Here is a 9,462-nt window from a genome sequence, read left to right as displayed (position 1 = left end):
ATCCTCCATTGGTTTCAACTCTTCGAGTATGGAAGATCGCAATTCTTCTGTGATGATACTGGTGGAATCCAACCTCTGGATTTTTGCAACAAGATGATCAACCTACTGCTTTATGGAAGTCAACTCCTTTCACATTTTTTCATTCTGACTCAAAGCACACTTTTTATAATCTTGTGTGGATGTCATAAAGGCCACATTATCTGATAATTGATTGAGGATTCCTCCTGGTGTTGGATGGTTACAACCTTTTCTTTGTCTATGGTAACAGGATGAATGAGGTCATCATGAAAATACCCTTGCATCTCCTACACAATCCTCTTCTTCAACTGGTTGAAGGTGAATTTTGATATATCCATGACTCTGTTTCAGGAGGGGGAGAAATTCCCATTTCTTTGAATGGGAGATGGCCACCAGTGAGAGGTTCTTTTGACTAAATTCTTGGATCATCTACAATTGGTTCAATATCTTCCTCCTCTTATAGGTCTTCCTCTATGTCATGGGTCATTAGTTCTTCCTCCATTTTCTGCGCAGCTTCTTCACCTGTTTATTCTTCATCTCCTTTTCCTCCAACTACCTTTGTTGTTCCTCTTCCTCTGCTCTTTTCATTTCTTCTTTTTCTCTCTTCTTCTTCAATATTGCCTCTTGTTGCTTCTTTTGCAACTCCTCTGCTTTTCTCTTCTTCAGCTCTTCTTTCTTTTACAGAAATTCTTCTTGCTTCTTCTTATCTTATTCCTCTTTTTGTTTGTGCTTCTCCTATATTTTGTGTTCTTCCTCTTACTGCCTTTCTTTTGCTTGTCTTTTTTATTTATTTTTTGCTCCGCCTCTATTGCACCTTTGCAAAGAGGATCTCCCTTAAACTTTCTAATTCCCTCTACTACCATATCATGCTTTGGCCTCTTCTTTGATAATATAGTGTCAAGTGGGGCAATCACTTCCTACTAAATCTCCTCCATTTGTGTATCTCATACCAGTGAAACATGGGAGGGACCCGCTTCATCTCCTGGACGATCCTTTCTTAATTCATTGTACCAATTATTCTTCTCGTTTTCTAGAACTATCATAGGTACATATGGCCAAGTCTAACATATCTTGGTGCAATGTTATCTACAAACATTTTTGGGATTGTATCTATGAAAGCTCATTACTCCAAAATTAAGGTGCTTAAGTTCTTCAATCTCAACTCTAGCCACCTTAAGTCTCTTAAGCTCACACAATCCAATCCATAAAGGAAAAAAGGGCCAATGGGACTTGTTCTTCCTTTGGAGCTGTGCAGACAAACATGTATTCGGTTGGTAGGAAAACTCTTGCATGACCACCTTGTTGGTCACATATCTTGGCATAAGATGAGGGGCAATTTAGCACCTGAAAACTTTGATGTATGTGCCTTGTGGTGAATCTAACCAATCTGCAATCTCATAAAGTGCCTCCTTCACTTGAGCTGTCATACAGGGAGGTTCCACCTCAAAAATCATCTAATATAAAATTGCAAATAAGTGCTCGTCTAGTCTCATATATACTCCTCGAAAACTAACTTCTGACATTAGTCTACAATGGAGATGAACATGCAGTTTCTTTTTAGGGGTCCAATTCCACTTCATTCTTGTGAATGCACAGCGAGCGCAAATCCCATCCAACAGATGGGCGGACATATAAAACTATGGTAACTGATCAACTTCTAAGACTTTCTTTTCTTGTTGTACATTGATCTACAGTTACTAAGAAAGGACATCATCCCAGTTGAAGATCCTACCTCTAGCAACAATCAAGTTGAGTAAATAAAACCTTTTTTCTTCAAAATATTTTTCATGCTTCCACTCATGCAATTTGCAGCACATTTTCATAAGATAATGATAGACTTTTCTCAAAGATTTAGTCTTGTAAATTGCAATTGGATTTTGGAAAAAAATTGCAGGCTCTTCCCACCACGACTTGAGAAATTCCCTTGGTATTCAAGTTATCCCAAGTTGCATATAATTTTGTATTCAAGTACTGCCCAGGGGTTAACAAATTATAATGGGAATGTAAATCATTTGGATGATAGGTGGAAATATCATTTCCTCTTTTACTGCTAAGAACTAGATTGTTGCTATCCATGTGTTGAAAAATCTACCCAATAGGTTTTGCACAGGGTAGCACCAGAAATCAGCATGTTATTTTATGCATTTTGGACCTCTTTATGTTGATGTAAACCTGCATATCCTCCAGGGTCTCTAAGAACTCCTTTTTAATAAATGCATCTTTTATATCTTGCCATGAGACTTTGATAGACTTATAAATGAAGAATTGTGTATCTGATAAGATTGGAACATTTGGCTTGGAACATTCCATTTCCTCCTTAGTACTATTATTTGAAGTTTCTTTTGATGTATCATGTTGAGTGGTGGGAGGCATGGTCTCTGCAAAATATGAAAGGCTAATGTGTATCATGTTTGCAACACCTGTAAGTGGAATATTACTTATGGTGAACAAAGATTAGTTCCTAGAAATATTCTAGCTATCACATGCAAACCTTGCAAAAGACAATGAATAAGAAGGATGGGGCAAGTTGGGAGCACAAGCTTGACAAGGATGAGATAGGGTGGCTTCACTAGCCACTGGAAGTGCGCAATGTGCTAAGAAAAGGAAGAGAGAGCCAAACAATGTGCAATTCAAGATCACAGTGCATAAGGGAGTCAAGATTAGAGCTCAGAACCATGTAGTGCGCACTTGTGAGTGAGAGAGTCTCCTCCTAGGCACAGGTCACATCAACGAGGGACAAGGAGAGACACATTATAAACTAAAAGTGCATAGTGCACTATGGAGGCTCAACATGGGCGTAGGTCACAGTTTCAGTGGGAAAGAGATGCCTCATTGTGGACTATAAGTGCATTATGCACTATGGAAGAGAAACCATTCTCAGTTAGGTGAAGTTCAAATTTACAATTGGTTCTTGTTGCCTGCAAGTGTGTTATGCTCTAAAATAGAGAGACAAACTCAATAATGTTAAGTAATCATCAGCAACAAGTCAAGAGCATAGTGAAATTGAGAGAAACAAGTTACAAGTGTGCGTATATCCTGTCGCAATCATGACTAGAAGGTGAATGGTCATTGTTGGGACTCAGAAATGTCATATTTTCATCCACCTTTTTCTTCACTATTCCTTACATTTCATCATCCCATTAATCTTTTATCATATCATTTTCATACATACATTTGGGTTTCACCTTCTTATTTTCCATTTTATTCATTTTTGTATTACAAGTGAATTTATGATTAAATATTAGAAAATATACATACATATATATATATATATATATATATATATATATATATCAAGAATATTTGAGTTTTGCGATGTGTAGGAAATATGTGAAGAATTAATATCTCCTCCACCATATTAAGGAGATAATTATGCAAGCCAATTCCTAAGGAGAAAATCATGGAGGATTTGGTTGGCATATCTTATCCAATTCCTAAGGAGAAAATCATGGAGGATTTGGCTGGCATATCTTATCCAAGATATGTGAGAGATTTATGGAGGATTCAAAGGGATCATATTTTGTAATAATGGGAAAGTAGTTAAAAATGCTTGAGAGATTTGTGGGATCATATCTTGTAATAATGGGAAATTAGTTGAGAGTGCTTGAGAGAATATTGGATATGTAATTATGAGAAGGTTATCTTCCTCATGTATATAAGAGAGTGCTCTCTCTTCATTTTAATAATGAATAATGGAAAGGAATTCTTAGTTTTTCATCTTTTATTGTTATGCTTTCATGATTTTTAATTTGATTCTTGTAATATAATTTAAGATATTTTTATTGTTGTGAGCTCACATATGTTGTTTTTCATTCAATTCTTCACATGTTGTATTGCTTTTCCTTTATGCAATTTCCTGCTTTCATAGTTAATGTTTCAATGCTTTTCTAGATTAATTTGATTTCAGTAATTTAGATTAGATTAGATTGGTTCCACTTCAGTCCTGCATATATACTGCATGTGTCTCATAAGTCTACGAACCTCAGATTGACAAATTAAATAGTTGGGAAAATACTACAACATAATTAAACGATAATAATTTCACCCAACATTCTGATCCTCGTGATCGCACTAAGCGCGGAGGAGAGCATACTTATTCTAAGGAAAAGCACAGCTAAAAACTCAAAATGAAAGCCTACCTACTCTATACTAATTAGAAAAAAAATTAGTTACGTGTAATTAAACTTCCAATGAAGCCATTCACGTAGCAGTAACAACAATATATCCAGTAGCAATTTTTTACATGATGGATGAAAATATTCAAAAGTGAATGATTCTAGTTGTTGTAACTGCAAATCAACTAAAAAAAATAAAAAGACGAATCTAATCTACTACTCACCTGGAACCATTGTTTGATAAAGCTTTGATAAGCACAATTTCTCTCACTTACATCATGTTGTAATTCTTGTTCTTCTTCTCCGATCTGCTGTTCTTCTTCCTCAATCTCCTGTTCGAATGATTGTTCGCCATCAGATATGTAGGATTCTTCAGATGTTGAATCTTCGTTTATTTCTTGGGGAGTAGTTGAACTTTCAATTCTTGTCAAGATCTCATTTTCCAGGGAAGAGGAGATTCCGACTTCTGCAAGGATCTGAGTGAGTAGTTCCAAGCTGACACTCATTATAAAACCATGTGGAAAGAGATTCTAAAAACAAAAAAAAATCAGCACACTAAAAAAAAAAAAAAAAAATTAAGAGAAATTTTAGTTTCTTTCTAAACTTTAGTTTTTCATTGATTAAAAAAAAAAAAAGCTAACCATTTTTGTTTTTGTAAAGATAGGGTTAATTTCATTTTTTAGACTTTTAATAATAAAAAAATAAAATAAAAAATAAACCAGTCAACCAGCGCACTCATAAATAAAACAATTCATATAAAAGTAATGGCGCTGGAGTCTGAGGCAGATGCACTTAATCACCTCAGCACTGATGTCCTTAAAGGAAAGTTTGTGTTGCTAGAGGGTGCTTCTGTCGACAATGACCTAGCAAGCTTGAGAAAAGAAGTTGCTGGAATCTCTAAGAGAGAGGAACTACAATGAAAAGCCATCTTTTCCTAATGCTGGAAATTGAGAAAGAGATCTTTATTAAACTCAAAAATGAATTTTCAATTTCAATTGAGGGACAACAGACTAGCCTTTTCACCAGCTATGTGTTAAAGGTTCTAGGCTTGGGCATTTGTGCAGACACAATGGTTGGAAATCAGATGCGTCGTGGAATCTCTAGAGGCCAGAAGAAGAGGGTTACCACTGGAGAAATGTTGGTCGGTCGTGCAAAAGTTCTTTTTATGGATGAAATTTCAACCGGATTGGACAGTGCTATGACTTTCCAGATCATCAAGTGTTTTCGCCAAATTATCCATCTCTTGGATACGACAATGTTGATCTCTCTTCTGCAGCCTGCTCCTGAAACATATGAATTATTTGATGACATCATCTTAATGTCTGAAGGAGAGGTGGTTTATCAAGGACCTCGAGAATCTGTGCTTGATTTCTTCGAGTCCATGGGCTTCAAGTGCCCAGAAAGAAAAGGGGTTGTTGATTTCTTACAAGAAGTGACCTCGAGAAAGGATCAAGAACAGTATTGGGCAGTTGAAAGCCAACTCTACCGTTACATACCTGTCAAAGAATTTGCGGAGGCTTTTCATTCATTTCATGTTGGCAAGAACCTTTTAGAAGAGTTATCACATCCATATGATAGAAAAAAAACCATCCCGCTACTCTTTCATCTTCAAAGTATGGTGTCAGTAAAACGAACATATTCAGAGCCTGCCTTTCCAGAGAATGGTTGCTTATGAAGAGAAACTCTTTTGTATATATATTCAAAACAGCACAGATTTTAGTTGTAGGGGTAGTCAAAATGACCCTGTTTTTACGCACGGAAATGCATCACCGAACTGTTAATGATGGAAACCTGTACATGGGAGCTCTTTTCTTTGGACTAGTTCATATAATGTTCAATGGTTTCCCAGAATTATCATGACAGTTAGCCGTCTTCCAGTTTTCTACAAGCAAAGAGACCTTCTGTTCTATCCATGTTGGGCTTATGCTTTACCAACATGGATAGTGAGAATTCCACTCTCTTTGCTAGAAGCAGGCATTTGGGTTTGTGTTACATACTATGTTATCGGTTTTGCACCAGCAGCTGAGAGGTTCTTTAGGCAATTCTTCCTCCTCTTTGTGATGCATCAAATGTCATTGGCACTTTTTAAATTCATAGCCTCACTGGGGCGAAACATGATTGTCTCACAAACTTTTGGATCATTTGCATTGCTCATTGTGTTTGTTCATGGAGGATTTGTGCTATCAAGAGAGAACATACCTAGCTGGTGGATTTGGGCATACTGGTGCTCACCGATGTCCTATGGCCAAAACGCCATAGCAGTGAATGAATTTCTAGCTTCTAGATGGGACAAACCTGTCAGCAACAGCGCCAATAAAATAGTTGGACGTGTTGTACTAGAATCTCGAGGCACCAGCGCTTCAAATGGATATGGGAGCAGCAACAACAACATAGGCGAGATCAATAGGCCTAAATGGTGGCCCTATCGCACAGTTTTACAGACGAACCCCCGCAATATTAACACAGGGAGCAGCAGGTTTCTGTTGCTTGACTACTGCTGTTTCCAAATTAGCATTACGCCACAGCAGCTGCCATCCCAAGCCTTTTGCACGGCCATGGCTCACACTGCTACTTTGAAGGTTGTATTGGTCGTTTTTTAATTAGGGTTAGTTTCTTTTCTTTTTTTTATTATTAGTAAATAAAAAAAATCGACATAAATAATAAATTAAAAAACTTTTGATTTTTAATTTGTTATTTATTAATAATAAAAAAATTAAAAAAAAATTAAAAAAAAAAAATATATATATATATATATATATATATAAATATAAAATAAAATAAAAAAAAATTGCCCTCATTCATTCATAAACTAACTACTTGTTCCCTAACAAATACAAAAGCCTTTTCAAATGTTTTAAATCAATTTTCCTGCAAACCAATAAAAACATTTTGAAAAAGTATTGCACACTCAATGAGTACATTGCATGGGTACATGCAATATTTCTAGTTGGGGGGATAAAAGTATGTTTGATTTTATCATTTATTTTAAAGTGAATTTGTGGGCAAAAGTTAGGATGCATATACTAACAAGATAAATGAGATTGGTGTTGTGTAGGTCCAAGAGAAGCTTATGCAGAAAGCTCAATATTACGATGCAACACCCTTTTCATCCATGATTAGTGTAACTTCGAAAAATAATTAAAAAAAAATGGACATTTCATAAATTCTTGAAAATGATCTAATTTATTAAGGAATTTTTCTGTGATCCATAACATTGTCAAAATCACATAATCAATCATTTGTCGATTTCGAATGATCGATTTGTTTTTGAGTCACTTCATACATGAATGATCGATGGAGATGGCACACAAAGGTGATAATTTTTACGCAAGAATGGTGCTAAGTTTTTTAGAGTGAAGACAATCTAATGCAAAAGTGATTTTTCGAAATCACAATGAAACATGCATCATTGGATGCTTGAAGGAACTAATTCTTCACTGCACATATCATGACATTTTCCACTACACAAAAATCTTTTTGCGTCATGACTACTCACGCTTAGACCATCCTTATGTTGTAGCAATATTCCATTACCTTATCTTTCACGACTTCATGCACGCCTATTTTTCTGAATCGCATACATCCCTTTATCCTTTTTAGTTTATTTTTGCCTTCTAGTTTGCCTTCTGAATAAAACTCATTCCCTTTCCATGATTACATTGCCTTGATTTCCTAGCCATGCTGATCCACACTGCTTGTCCGTGAGTTCTTTCCCTTTATAGTCCTACCAAATTTTTTTTACAAATTCGCGTTGACTGATGTGGGATTCCTTAAGGCCCACCTTTCAACAAGTCTTGCCCCATCGACATCAGCACCTTATCTGGGAAATAGACTAGAGTTCCTTTTGAGTACCTAGAGGCTTGCATGCCTTAATGGCAAGTTCTCTCGCTGACGATCATGGGAACACATCAATGTCCCTTGATCTTCAGATCTTGCAAGTGGCTCGACCTCAACACATCCATTCACACTTCGCAAGATGTACTCAGGTACCTTGGCACTCATTGACATCAATGGTGAGTTTCCTCGCATTGTTTAATGGCATGCATCAATGGCTGGTAATCCAATGATTTCTTTTCATGCTCGACATCAGCACATTTTTTCGCATGATTAGAATTGTACCAAGAAGTTTTGTAGTGGGTGAAGACTATACACTTTTTCACGACTCCCTCAGCAGTTACAGCAGTATGCATTCTGATCTATGAGAGTACCACAGTTCCACTTTCAGCGTTTATCTTTTCCATGATTCAGCATCAACAGTTCAGATTCCTTCATTTCCCAGGATCCAGTTACAACAACAACAGTCACATTTTCCTGATCCAGCAGTAGCAGCAGTTACATTCCTATTGCATAATTCATCATTCTTGGGTAAGTAGAGGTATGTTGTTTTCTAATCTTTAATCATGCAATTCCTTATATGCTAACTTGAATATTTCAGAAAATTCCCTCACCATGCTACATTTCCTTTCATGAGCCATGTCAAGTTGCATGAGGACATGCAACCAATTCAGTTGAGGGGGGAGGGGGGAACTATATTCACCACATATCCACTTCCATGATTCCATTTCTTCACCACTATCACTCCATTTACCATTCACCAACATTTATTTTCCAATGATACTTTGTTGCACTTTGCTTCATACGCAATATTGGCATGCTTCATTAATATTACAAAAGGGCTTTCTTATGCACATTATGATTTCCAATGAGTGTTTACATTATTATTGAAGAAAAGAGAACAGAAAACGAAATGAATGTTGTTAACACAAGAACCAACATTCTTTGTATTCATGGTTGTCACACAAGAACCAACCATAAGGAAATGTAAATTGTTACTCATGTCTTTCACATATCCTGGAAATATTCATTATTAAAATACATCATCATGTAAAGCCAAAGTTCAAAATGCAAAATTTTCTTAAAGAGACCCATGCATGGTTGCATGAGGACATGCAACAAGTTCAGTTGGGGAGGATGTTGGGACTCAAAAATGTCATATTTTCATCCACCTTTTTCTTCACTATACCTTACATTTCATCATCCCATTAACCTTTTATCATATCATTTTCATACATACATTTGGGTTTCACCTTCTTATTTTCCATTTTATTCATTTTTGTATGACAAGTGAATTTATGATTAAATATTAGAAAAAAAAAAAATATAAAAATAAAAATATATATATATATCAAGAATATGTGAGTTTTGTGATGTGTAGGAAATATGTGAAGAATTAATATCTCCTCCACCATATTAAGGAGATAATTATGCAAGACAATTCCTAAGGAGAAAATCATCGAGGATTTGGTTGGCATATCTTATCCAAGATATG

The 9,462-nt window shown here is 35.9% G+C and overlaps 1 pseudogene; it reads left to right on the top strand.

Moving 5' to 3' along the window:
* The first annotated feature begins 5,049 nt into the window (after positions 1–5,049).
* Positions 5,050–6,733, top strand: LOC149239484 (ABC transporter G family member 39 pseudogene; annotated as a pseudogene).
* The last annotated feature ends 2,729 nt before the right edge of the window (positions 6,734–9,462 follow it).

Source organism: Pinus tabuliformis, chromosome 8, assembly GCF_031772625.1.
Source record: "Pinus tabuliformis cultivar Carrire ecotype Pingquan chromosome 8, CPIR1, whole genome shotgun sequence".
NCBI lineage: Eukaryota > Viridiplantae > Streptophyta > Pinopsida > Pinales > Pinaceae > Pinus > Pinus tabuliformis.
The sequence above is the reverse complement of the archived record's forward strand: the minus strand, read 5'-3'. Positions and strand labels throughout refer to the sequence as shown.